The following is a 14,910-nucleotide window of genomic DNA, read 5'->3' on the forward strand; positions in this document are numbered from 1 at the left end:
ATTTTCGATATTCAATTCTGCAATATAAGTAAAACATCTATATTTGTAGAAAATTTATACACTATAATTTTTAGATTTTATATACAATTCCCGTGATGTTTATAATATTTATTTTGTACAAATGTGTAATATATATTTATTATATATTCGTACAATTTTACGAATAAAATTTTAATAATATTAAAGCATAATCGAAATAATTTTTATTACTTAATTTTTTCTATTACTAAATTTTTGCCTACTTTCGCTAAATTCGGCTCTCTTATTAATAATATTTTTGTCTCCACTTCTAAAAACATTGACTAATTCTAAAGAAACCAAACAATTTAATTGAACGTTCTGACACAACAATTTCATATTGTGTCTCAAGACAGTTTCATAAAAAGGACTAGTAAAAGTCAGGCACTGATATTAGGAGCAATAAAATTCTTTTTAAATTTCTCTATACCTATTGTTTAACTTTCTGGTCCTTTCTTTGGATCATCGAAGAGTGGACACGTTCAAAAAGTATAGAAGATTTTAAAAAGAATTTTATTGCACCTAATATCTGTCCTTGACTCTTACCAGCTTTTTTCATACCTTAGTATCCAAGACAATTTATTGATCTCAAGACAAGATAAATTTCTTTATTTCACCAAAGTGTCGTGTCCTTGAAACGCTTAATTTGTCCAGCATCGTCGAGCCTTCGCAAGATCAATTTCCATGCATGGATGAATCAAAATCATCGCAATTTAATTTTTTTGAAGCCGCCTCAACCCGCGGCCGCCTGGAACGGAGTACGAGCAGCTGTGGAAAACGCGGAAATTTGTACGCAACGGAATAGCTACACATATCAGGAAGAGATCATCGGCGGCGAGGACTGTCTTTACCTGAACGGCTATACGCTGCGCGCTTCCGAAATGCCGTCATCCACCGCCCATCGATATCCGGTCATGATCTGGTTTCACGGTGGCGGATGGCTCACCGGAGCTGGTCATTCCGAATTTTACGGGCCCAAGTTTCTGCTGGATCACGATTTTGTCCTCGTCACCCTCAATTTTCGGTGAAGTTCGATCTTGATTATTCTTTAACCTTAAAGGGGTCGCTATTAAATGACATTATTGATCGCATGATTGACATCTGTCATCTATTTTCAGACGAATTAAAATATAAAGACATATAGGGGTCATTCTTAGATTACATTAGGCTTTTGGGAGAAGGAAGTTGAAGTAGTTCTTACGTAAGATTTTTTAAAATGTTCCTCTGATAAGATAAAATCTAATCAAAATTTTTCTTGTCAAAATAATCATAAAAGTTTTCATTTTCGTTTATTTTTATCAACTAATTTTAATTATTTTATAAAAATAATGAAAATGTAACTTTATATTTTGAAAAAGAGACTTACACTTTGGTACAATAAGTGTATTCAAATTTTATACCACGTGGATGACTAATGTCACTCTAAGATTAATTGTGTAATTTAATTTTTTACACGCAGAGATGTGTAATTTCTTATATTAAAATTATGTAAAAATATTATATGCACAATGAATGATGTTTGTTTTTACGCAATTATTGGGGAGGAGGAGTAAGAAAGTTATTACAATTTCTTTTATATACGAGGCGCATTTTTAAAGTAAGATCCGTTTTGAAATAAAAAAAAGATCTTAACATATAAAAATAATTTATTTTAGCCAAAAAACTTCTACAAGCTTACTTTATTTTTCCACATAATCATCATTGACTTCCATCTATTTTTGATATAATTTCAACAGCTTCATAATTCCATTTTCTTAAAAGTCTGCCGCCTGTGTCTTGAACCACTTAGTAACGGCGTTTATGATGATTATGTGGAAAAATAAAGTAAGCTTGTAGAAGTTTTTTGGCTATAATAAATTATTTTTTATAGTTTTATATTGTTAAGATCTTTTTTTTATTTCAAAACGGTCCTTACTTAAAAAATGCGCCTCGTAATTCAAAGAGAAATCGATTTTTAAATAACAGATGTGTTATGCGTAATAACACGTCGATTTTTTGCATTAGACTTGGACCGCTGGGCTTCTTGAGTACGGAGGACCTGGAATGTCTGGGCAATCTTGGATTGAAAGATCAGCAGCAAGCCATGCGATGGGTGCAGGAGAATATCGTTTCTTTTGGCGGTGATCCGAACTGAGTGACTCTCTTTGGCGAAAGTGCGGGAGGCGCAAGTGTTCATTACCATATGGTGAACCCTCTTTCAGAAGGTAAGGTCTTTGGCAAGAGTTTCATAATAAATCACATTAATATGTATATATATTTGCATCTATATGTGTGAAACACTTTTATTCTCTCCGGCCTTTGTGTGGTTTTTAATTCCTTATAATTTATCTCTTTAAAATATTTAAATGACATTTATCTTTAAATTCATTATATTCTTTCTTTAATTATATAAATAATTGATATCAATTATATATAAAATATTATATTATATAAAATATTATATTATATATAAATATTAAATCTATTATTATATTATAATTATTATTAATTATATAAAATATAAAAAATATTTATCTTTTAATACATTATATTCTTTCTTGAATTATAATAATGCATATAGTTTAAAATATAAATTAAATATTAATATAAAAATATAAAACGCAAAGGAGATTTATTGGATCGTCTTTTCTAGGTAGGTAAATGAATTTTTTAACATATTTATCTCTGATAATAACGAATCATTGTAGATAATGTCATGTATAATATTTTCAACAATAATAATATTTTATTAAGAGAGTTTATATAATATAATTAAAAAATATTATATAAATAAAACATGAATATGACAGTTATCGTAATGTTAAAATTAAAATTAAACGGGATAATTTAATATATGTAAAACGAAATATTATAATTAAAAAATACAATTTTTTTTAAATTACAATTATAGATTATTTAAAAATAAACAATTTATTTTACTATACTTCTAATTTACTGGAGTTTTTCTTTCGTTAATATTAAATGAATGAATGTTGAAACGATCTCAATCATGTTTCTTAAATCTCGAAGTAAAAGGAAGAAGTATAAATAATTTCAATTATCGAATAATTTAATACAATTTATTTCTTACTAATTAATTTCTCTGTCGATTTATAGGCTTCGTATATTTTTCACATAAATATAGGTGTCTTAGAGTGTGCAAATGTAACATTTAATTAGATGCAAAGTATGTATATATATAATCTAAGAACTTGAATTAACTGCTGGAATTTGACCTGAATATTTAATACTTTGACTGCTTGTTAAATGTTTTCTCGTGCGGCCTTCTTACGCATTTCTTTATTCTTTATTTCGACAGGTATCTGAAGGCATTCGTTAAGCTGCCAATCATGTGTGCATAGCGTTGCTACGTGTTGCATGAAATTTATGAATTTTTATTTCCTTCTCTCTCTGGCTCTTTATCTTTTATACCTAAGTCTAATAAGATATATATTTTTTTTTTTATTTATTTATTTAATATAAAATTTTTTTTATTTCTTTAAAATAGAACATCCTGTATATGAATCACATTTATTATTTGTAATATAATCTTATTTAAATTATTAATAATTATTCTAATGTAATCTCTGATTTAAATTGTTAATTACTATTTTGATGTAATCTTTATGTAAAAAGTCGAGCACATAAATCAAGTCCAGTTTGTAGTGTGTATGAAGTTGGCGTCTCATTTTGTGGAAACTCATAAATAAATAAGAGTTCTGGCTTTATTTACAATAGTTCTAGAGTTCCTGATAGTTTAAACAAATAGTTCTGGCCATTAAAGCAAAAAAATCGATTCGGACAAACTGAGACGCCAAGTTCACGCAGCGTCTCACCACTTTGTCCTACGGCGTTTTCCTTATCAGTAATTATCAGAAATGAAAAGATCTATAGTTCTACATGAGTTCTAAGAAGAGTTCTACCTTTTAAAAGCAAAAAACACTAATTAAACAAAAATAAAGACAACCGGATACCAATAGCTATAGATGTCGAAGTGAGATGCCAGTCGATTTTCAAGAGTTCTGCTTATTCTAAAGCAGTTCTCGTATAGTTTCTGACATGTACAATACATTTCTAAAGAGTTCTGATAATTAAAACAATTAAAAAGTTTGTTAAACAATCATTTTGCCCGAAAATGCATATTTTCGAGTCTAAAGGTGAGACGCCAGTCGATTTTCAAGAGTTCTGCTTATTCTAAAGCAGTTCTCATATAGTTCTGGGCATGTATATTGCCTTTCCAAAGAGTTCTGATAATTAAAACAAGTAGACATTTTTTAAAACAGTTATTTTGCCCGAAAAATGCATATTTTCGAGTCTAAAGGTGAGACGCCAGTCGATTTTCAATAGTTCTTCTTCATTTAAAGCAGTTCTCATATAGTTCTGGGCATGTACATTACATTTCCAAAGAGTTCTGATAAATAAATCACTTAGAACTTTTTAAAACTAATTATTTTGATCGAAAAATGCATTTTTTCGACTTTAAAGGTGAGACGCCAGTCGATTTTCAATAGTTCTGCTTCGTTTAAAGCAGTTCGCATATAGTTCTGGGCATGTACATTACATTTCCAAAGAGTTCTGATAAATAAATCACTTAGAACTTTTTTTAACTAATTATTTAATCAAAAAATGCATTTTTTCCACTTTAAAGGTGAGACGCCAGTTGATTTTCAAGAGTTCTGCTTTATTTAAAGCAGTTCTCATATAGTTCTGGGCATGTACATTACATTTCTAAAGAGTTCTGATAATTTAAACACATAGAAATTTTTTAAACTAATTATTCTACTCGAAAAATGCATTCTTTCCACTTTAAAGGTGAGACGCCAGTTGATTTTCAAGAGTTCTGCTTCATTTAAAGCAGTTCTCATATAGTTCTGGGCATGTACATTACATTTCTAAAGGGTTCTGATAATTTAAACACATAGAAATTTTTTAAACTAATTATTCTACTCGAAAAATGCATTCTTTCCACTTTAAAGGTGAGACGCCAGTTGATTTTCAAGAGTTCTGCTTCATTTAAAGCAGTTCTCATATAGTTCTGGGCATGTACATTACATTTCTAAAGGGTTCTGATAATTTAAACACATAGAAATTTTTCAACTAATTATTCTACTCGAAAAATGCATTTTTTCGACATTAAAGGTGAGACGCCAGTCAATTTTCAAGAGTTCAGCTTCATTTAAAGCAGTTCTCATATAGTTCTGGGCATGTACATTACATTTCCAAAGAGTTCTGATAAATAAATCACTTAGAACTTTTTTAAACTAATTATTTTGATCGAAAAATGCATTTTTTCGACTTTAAAGGTGAGACGCCAGTCGATTTTCAATAGTTCTGCTTCATTTAAAGCAGTTCTCATATAGTTCTGGGCATGTACATTCGCTGCGTGAACTTGGCGTCTCAGTTTGTCCGAATCGATTTTTTTGCTTTAATGGCCGGAACTATTTGTTTAAACTATCAGGAACTCTAGAACTATTGTAAATAAAGCCAGAACTCTTATTTATTTATGAGTTTCCACAAAATGAGACGCCAACTTCACACACACCAGTTTGTAATATTAATATTTTATATGCGCGTGAACTATTTACTTTTACTATTTAACTTAAAATGTCATCTAAACACATTCATGCACAGCTGTTAAAAGCGTAACAGTGAGAGACAAGCTCTATATCTCTGCGCGTGCATCAGTTTCAGAAAAATTATATATGTATGCTTACGTACTGACATTGATATGGTTGCATGATCCGTGAACAGTCACGCGAAGTCATTTTATCCCACTTTGGAATAGGCGTGTCCCGATGCAAAATTAAAATAAACTCGAAAAAAATTATGATGATAGATCACGTTTTCATCAATCTGCATATATATATATATATATACCGGGTGTCCCATTTTAAAGGACCCACTCAAATATCTCAGAAACACTGCGTTAAATCAAAAAATGTTTCCTACAAAAGTTGTAGGGTTTCGAGGGGGACATAACATAGTAATATTCATATGACCTTGGGCGGCGTCTCCAAGGTCAAGTGAAGGTGAGAATAAATTTTTTAAATGGAAACCCATATTTTTATTATAACATCTTTTTCTACTAATTAATTTGAACAACTTTTATCTGAAGCATTTTTTTATTTTCTTCAAAATTCATCTTCTCACCTTCAAATTCTCACCTTCACTTGACCTTGGAGATGCTGCCCAAGGTCAAATGAATATTACTATGTTATGTCCCCCTCGAAACCTTACAACTTTTGTAGAAAACATTTTTCGATTTAACGCAGTGTTTCTGACAATGAGATATTTGAGTGGGTCCTTTCAAATGAGACACCTGGTATATATATATTCATGAAATTTGTTAAAATATTTATTTATTTATTATGACCGATATTATTTGTTTGTTGATACTTTATTTATTTGAATAGGCGCCGTAGGAATTTTTCTGACAAGATAATTTTTATTTATGAGTAATATGTGTTTTAAATAATCTAATTCAGTTACGAAACTGTGTGAATAAATATGTTCACAAAGTTCTGGCGATGCGAGAAAAACCAGTTTAACGAGACGTGCATGTTTTTCTGTATATGTAATTGACATTTTTATTCGCTCGTGCATCGCTCGTGCATCGCTCGTGCATCGCGCACCTCTATCGATTAAAATTAAAAAAAAAAAAAAAACAGGAAACAAGTTGCAAGAGACTGATTAACTAAAGAATCGTCATCGCTAATTATGATATCGATAATAGAAATCTTCCCTATTTCTTGAATACGATATTCTGCATATTTTATCAATCATTCAAATGTTGCGCTATTAACGAACAGATGATTAATTCTGAGAAAAATAACATATGTTTTAGAAATCTGCATAAAAATGAATTTATTTTGTGTAGAAATAATTTTATTAAATATAAAAATAAAAACAAATTTGTATTTCTACATTGAACGATTAATATTGTAATCAAAAAACGTGTATTTTAGATTTTCGGTTTTCAGTAAAGGCTAAACTGATCGAATTTTTAATAAACGCGCAATACATTATAGACCGTGAATTAAAAATCACACAAATCTCTCGATTCTTTTAATCTTGACTTAACTTTATTTTTAATACTTTATTAGTTAATACTTATTTAATATTTATTATTTAATTTTAATATTTTAATGTTTTAATATTTTATTATTTAATATTTAATTATTTCAATATTTTTTGCTTTATTTTGATATTATTTTGATATTTAATTATAGAGTTTGTTTATCACTCTATTTAGCACTGTTGTTAATTAGTTTTCTTATGTCATACTTCTTTATTACCATTCAACAAAGCCTTATTTATCTTCCTATGAAACATATGTTTTTATTCCAACTGGTTTTTCTATAATTTAAATTAATTAATTATCCCTTGTTTTATCTCAGCATTATGGTTATTGTCCAATGATGCCCTTTAAACCAGTGATCGAACCCAGACACGCAGGTGTTTTTATGGCGGAAGATCCATTAATTTCCGTGCGACAAGGCCGTATAGCTGATAAACCTTGGATGACAGGAATTACATCAGAAGAAGGAACCCTTAAGGTAGCAGATAAGGGACTACTAACTTTCTACATAGATCTCCAGCTCAAAAACCGAGAGATTTACATGATATTATCATTTTAGAATTACAATTATCGGAAAACTGCGCAGGATAATTTTTCTTAGAAACATTTATAAAATTTTGAAGATAATTTTTAGAATAAGATCGGAAAACTACTTCTTCCTGTAACTTATTTCAACAAAGCTTGCTTGCATAAAATCTTATAAAAGTATTTGTTTTAGAAACAAAATCTAGATAACATGTAAATACAGTTTTAACATCACACTTTTAACCGTGTTGCAAATTATTACATATTAATAAATTATTGGATAATTCTTCGACACAAGCATTATTAAAATTTCGATTAATCTTATTTTATGATAACGTAATATAAAATTTCTTATATAAAATTTTTTTTAAGTTGAACAAACAATTTATGCATAAGATGCTCCTCAGGTATTTACGGACGAGATCAGGGTGAACATGTGAAGAAATTGAATAGTGATTTCCACAATGTTGCACCTTTCAGCTTATACTACGAAGAGCGATACCGTCTTCGAGATACACAATTTCGAGATGAAATAAGCACTAGTATTCGCGAATTCTACTTCGGCAATGAAGACATCGATGAATCCGATGAAGCTAGATTCAAAGTCATCGATGTAATTTAGTTTCTACTAATTACTATTTAATTACTAATTAATTTAATTAGTTTCTGTATTAACCTAATAATTTTGCAGATGTACAGCGACGCGTGGTTTAATCATGGCACTCACGAAGCTATCCAAGACTTTATTGTGAATCAAACTTCATCAGTCTATTATTACTACTTCGCGTACAGAGGAAGCGCATCTTTTAGCTCGATATTCGACGATAGAGAAAGGAATTATGGAGTGTCACACGCGGACGAATTGCAGTATTTGTTCCCTGTGGGTGAACAATTGTTCGTGGAAACGGAATTGTCCAAGGAGGATAACGAGATAATTAGTATCATGACTGAACTCTGGTACAATTTTGCAAATTCCGGGTGTGTTAATATTTTTAGCGATAAAATTTATTACTGAATACAACCAGCTATCTCACAATTCGGATTTACATCGTGATTTTATTATGACTTATATAGAATTTGGTAAATATGCATAATAACGGACCCAGCCCCAATCACCTTGACCTTGACATATGTTGTCAAGGTCATAGGCCTGAGTAACCTCCAACAAATGTTAGCCGTCGCTTGCTGTTTAATAAAAAGTTATTAACAAAAAAAGTTTACTAAATAAAACCAATATTTGTGACACCATATACATTAAATATACTGTACTGTGAATGTACTGTGGGGAGTGGGTGCAGGGGGAGGGGCTCCGCCCCTCCCTCGCTCGCGCGTTTACTTTACTACATATAATAATACTATGCCCTTCAAGATAAATCATAACAAGACATATCATAACAAATCCCTCTCAGTTGATTTGCGTCATTCTTGGTGGCTAGATAGAAATTAAACGGAAAATGTTGCTTTACGAATTTATAAATCTAACCTGTAATAAACAGCGTTTCGATGCTTTCTTCGATATAATGAGCAAAGCATATCCATTGTAATGACATTATAATAACACTAGCGTTTCGGACCGCGCTTCGCGCGGTCCTCAAAGCTTTTATAATTCAGACCGCGCTTCGCGCGGTTCTCATAAAGCCTTTATAAAACCTGATTTAACACAAAAGATTAATTGTTCTGTCTGTATTACCGCGAACTACTTCCATATTTTTGGATCGATTTTCACGAAATTTATATCAAATGTTGCAAATTTTTCGAAGATGACTACTATTATTTTTTTTTCACTCCCTGATATTGTATTTTGCGTCTTGTTTTGCATAAACTTAAATATTTATAATTAAAATTTTATTTGCTTATATTAATTTTTTTTGTTATTTTAATTTCCACACAATTTAATATGTTTTAAATCTGAAACATTAGTTTAGTAAATATATATACATACAAATTTTAATTTTTTTTATTATTTAATTATTATACCCATTTTTTTTCCTTACTCAAATATTTTTTGATTACGTCTAATGTACCCACCGCTAATTCGCTATTATTAGCTCTCATACAATTTCATAATTCTTCAATTTACAAAATTTCTCTGTATATTACATTTTTTGTAAAACATTTTTCACTTCCTTCAATTAGATGTCCTTGATTGCTAAATTCATCAATCTTAATTTTTACACTTTCCCTTTTGGTTGCTCTAGAAAATGCCACATAAAGTTGACCATGAGCAAATACAGGATGTGGCAAATAAATCCCAATTTTTTCTAAACTCTGTCCTTGTGACATTTTATTTATTGTCATAGCAAATGATACTCGAATAGGAAACTGTCTTCGTTTAAATTTAAATGGCAATTCCAAATCACTTGTAATTAAATCTATCCTTGGAATGATGACAATCTGTCCTCGAGCAGGACCAGTTAGAACCTCCGCATAAATTAGATTATTTTTCAAATTAGTTACAATAAATCTTGTTCCATTACAAAGTCCTTTCTTAGTATTTAAATTTTTTAATAGGATTATTATAGCACCTACTTTTATTTTAAGTCGATGAACTGGCATTCCAGAAGGTGTCAGAGAGTTTAAAAACTCAGTTGGAAAATTTAATTGCTCCTGTGGATCATCACTTACTATCACTTACTAATAAAGTCAATTGAGAGATATTCCCTTTCCTCTCCTTCCATTTGACAAAGTATTGCGTCATTAATTTTAAAAGTATCCTCATTTTTAGGACAAAGTATCGCTCGATCTGGATTTTCTCTAATCCGTTCCATGGTGATTCTATCACCAAAAATCTCATTAATAAGAGATTCTTTTGATATAAAATCTTTGGGGATTTCAATTGTATCGAGATGTAGTCCATCCGTATTTGATAATTTACCATCTCCGAGTTGCATTAGCCAATTTGAAAATTCTTTTTCTTCCGCAGTTCTCATATTTTGCTGTAATTTAACTTGAATTACGTTACTCCATATAGGGTTGTATTTTACAATCGATTCAATTATAGCTGCTTTTTGTGCATGAGGCACTACTGGGAGATTTTGTCTGAAATCTCCTGCAAATAAAATTACTTTTCCTCCAAATGGTCGAGGATTCTTCATCAAATCCTTTAAAAGTTTATCAACTGCTGTTAAAGCATGTCCAACAGTCATGCTCACTTCATACCATATGATTAATTTGGCATTAATCAATTCTCGTGCAACTTGAGAATTTCCTCTAATATTTGATTTAGCTCCATCATCAATTGGGATTGAAAGCTTAAACAGAGAGTGATAAGTTCTTCCTCCTTTCAGAAGTGTGGCTGCAATTCCAGTTGAAGCACATGGAAGAATTATTTCGTTTCTTCCTCGAATAACACTTAAAAATGTGTTAAATAGGTATGTTTTACCACTTCCTGCAAACCCGTCAATAAAAAATAACCTCTGAGGTTCATTTTCATTTTCAATTGCTCGCATGACTATATCGTACACGTGCTTTTGCTCAGCATTTAGTGTCGATAATAAATAATCACCACGTATTCTTTCTTCATCCACATTATACTCTGTTACGTAAATATTTACTGGAGTTGGATTTGGCAATTGGAAGTTCTCACAGTTACTTCCATTATTTATCAGAATTCCTTGTATATGGTTTAAAGCCATATTTTCAGGATTTACATCATTGTTATGTACAATGTTCTCAATCATGAAATCTTTATATTTATTCCAAATTGTTGGTACATCTGTTGGACTTCCAAAGATGCAAATGTAAGCAAATAATTCTCGAAGTTGTGCAGGCATATTCGATTCTGTTGCTTTTTCCAGCGTTTTTCCACAAAGATTATCAGTTTCTACCAAGTTTTTTGCAATTGGTGCATCTTTAAATGTATTATAAAGAACTCCATTTACAGTTCTCAAATCTTCAAAACATTTAGCTCCAGTCACATGTAGTAGAAGAAGACGGAGATAAAATCTCTCAATATCTTTTATGCTTACTGTATAGAGTCTTGAAATTATTTTTTCACCACCTTTTTTGCGTGGCTTCCACTTAGTTTCTTTTTTATCATATACATAATGATAAGGAATATCTGTGTAAATAAAATTCACTGCATTTTCATCAGATTGATTTAATTTGAACCATGCAGTCAGCGTAGTATCTCGAGTGAGCTCTCTCTGAGCAGCTTGCTCTTCATTTCCTGCTCGAAAATAACTGCCAATCTGATTACTGTATGAGACCTCATAAACAGATCGTATCCGTTCAGTCTCCACATTGCTTCTGGAGCACTAATATATCTTGCATCCAGGAATGAGTTAATTTCATCTATTTTAATTAGCCTTGTGCCATCTCGTGCTTGCACTTCAATCGCAGCACAGTCAAATCCTTTATGAATATATTTATATAAGTATTTTACGCTCTTCACCGATGAACATATTTCCAAATTGATATGTCGATCATATTTCATGATTAAATATGGTGAATATGGCACCACCCATCGATTATCAACTTCTTTGCCTCTAACAATGTATTTTTTACCAAAATTCCTTCGTTGATACATAGGATATCCATTCACATTAGCATTAGTTTCTTCACGAAACTCTTTTGGAAAACCTTTTGAACATTTTCCATCGTCTCCAGTGCAAGGATATCTGTGGGAGGAATCTCCACAAGGACCATGAATCATGTGCTTCAAAATTTTTACATTAAGTTCTGAATATCTTTCTTCATCAGGGATTTCAGCCCATACCATCATGTCAATAACTTCTTGAAGTCTGGACTTATCTTCATCACTCAACATTGCAAGTAAATGCAAATGTGGAAGTCCTCTTTTTTAAAATTCAATCACACCTGCATAAGCAATAATATTTCCAAAAATTTTATTATGAATTAGATCATTTAAAATCTCTTTGACATCCAAGTTAAATGTTTTAGCGACCAAATCTGGTCGAAATTCTATTAAACATCCATCAAGATTATCCTTAATTTCTGGGCATTGAGGATTGCAAGTCATTGTAAGAAAAATATCTGGTTTACCAAACTTTCTTACCAAAGACATAGCATCTTGGTACCTTTCTTGCATGTTTCTTGGACTGCCCATAAATGAAGATGGTAATATCACAGGTATACCAGCTGTAATTCCTTCATTTTGTGCTCGATTATCTAGGTGATCCATTAATCCCGAATAAAGTTCTGCTCTTAATTGAGATTGATTTAATTTAATATAATTAAGCCTATTTGCTTCAGTTTTCATATAAGCATCAAGTATAAATTGACATCTCAATTTGCCTGCCTTTTTAAATTGACTAAATTCTAATCTTGGTGCTAACAGGTGAGCATAATAATCCATTTGAGTTACTTTGAATCCTGGATATTTAGGATTATATGATTTAAGTTCTGAATGCCATCCATCGTTACCATATGGATATAACAAAAGATAACACATTGGGTCACACCTTTTGTCCAGAATTGATATTTGTTGAACATCGTTCGAATTTTTATTATAAATCCGAATGTCTCTTTCAAATGGAGGCTCACCATCTACATTCTTAAAGACCACAGCTATTTCATTTGCTTGTGGAGCATTGTATCTTTTTTGATCTTGTTGAGGATTTTTTCTAAAGGACAACATTAAATTTATGGTTTTATTTCCTATCGGATTAAGATCTTGTTCAACTTGACGCATCATCTTGAATGTTTTTGCAAATTCATTGCATTGAACCATAAAACTTGACAACTCTTTCATTATTTCTGAATCACACTCCTTATTAGCTTTGTTATTCATTCTATGATTTACAGCTTCTTCTGTATCTAAAAAGTAAAGCTGTGCAAATCGCGGAGCTTGCCCATCCGCTGGGCGCATTGCTGTTGAAGTTAAATGATGATATTGCCCATGAATCTTTAAGCAATAAGGAGCATTGTTCACAACATCCAATGGATTTCTATTTCCCGGCGCACCCATTGAAGCCATAGCTAAAGCACTATTATATGAACGAATATTATTTAAGAAATTTTTTGAAGCAAAATCATTTCCAATGTATAATTTTTTTATAAAATTAGGACAATTTATTGGCTTTAATTTAAGCTTGCCTTTTTGACAACAATATGTGAATTTTTCATCTTTAGATTTTTCACATGCAAAGTTTAATGATTTGCAAAATTGGCATTCTACATTCATTTGCCCAAGTGTATGAACTGGCACATTTATTTCATCGTCCTTGGCAATTAACGCAATGTGATAATTTAATTGTCTAGCTTTGTGCCTTCCCTGAGCATGTCTCTGGGCATCACTTTCGAGTCGCTTAGTCTTTTTGTCATTATCATTCCTTTGCTGAACATGTCTCTGAGCATCAGCTTCGAGTCGTTGAAACCTTTCTTCCGAACTCTCAATTTTTCGCCTTTATCATGAGCGCCTACCATCGCGACTCAATATATACAAATTTCCGCGTTTTCTCTTTTGAGGCATAATTATCTGCGTCGTACCGTATATGCGTAGATATATTACATTAAATATTATATAATAATACGTAATTTTAATATATATTTAATAAATAATTTAAATTATCTTATGAAGCTTATAAAGCAATAATATAGTTCAAATTTAATGTGATTTAATATAAATAAATAACTGATTGATTAATCCTAAGTTAAATTTAAATTTTTTCAAATATTGCATAATTTTACATAAAAAAATAATTATATCTATAGATATTATATAGATATTATATAAATAAGTACCGTTTGTCTTTCAGTATGACTGCGAACTATTTATTCATTAATTTATTGATTTTCTTGAATTATCTTTTCTTTCTCGTACTTATTCTGCTTTATATTAATTTTTTGTATAGGAGCAAAGCAGCCTTTTTTTATAAGCGCACAGCAGCACTGTATCTGTAGATTACATCCGTTTTCTTACAGGCGCACAGCAACCTTTTTTTATAGGCGCACAGCAGCCTTTTTTACAGGCGCACAGCAGCCTTTTTAACAGGCGCACAGCAGCCTTTTTAACAGGCGCACAGCAGCCTTTTTTTATAGGTGCACAGCAGCCTTATTTTATATTCTCACAGCAGCCTTTTTTTATAGGCGCACAGCAGCCTATTTTATAGGCGCACAGCAGCCTATTTTATAGGCGCACAGCAACCTTTTTGTATAATTTAATTTAATTTAGAATATCTGATAAAGGCGCACAACAGCCTTTTTTATAAGCGTACAGCAGCCTTTTTGTATAATTTAATTTATTTTCGAATATCTGATATTTTTTTTAAAGACGTACAGTAGCCTTTTTGTATAATTTAATTTATTTTTGAATATCTGATAATTTTTTTTATATAACAAAAATTTAA

General features: G+C 30.9%; 1 pseudogene; it reads left to right on the top strand.

The window, feature by feature from the left end:
- Positions 1 to 593: 593 nt before the first annotated feature.
- Positions 594 to 14,910, top strand: part of LOC145947854 (esterase FE4-like) — a 20,280-nt pseudogene continuing 5,963 nt past the window's right edge.

The sequence above is a fragment of the Prenolepis imparis genome, unplaced genomic scaffold (assembly GCF_030444845.1).
Source record: "Prenolepis imparis isolate NDT839.2.m4 unplaced genomic scaffold, iyPreImpa1.0 SCAF_165, whole genome shotgun sequence".
Lineage (NCBI taxonomy): Eukaryota > Metazoa > Arthropoda > Insecta > Hymenoptera > Formicidae > Prenolepis > Prenolepis imparis.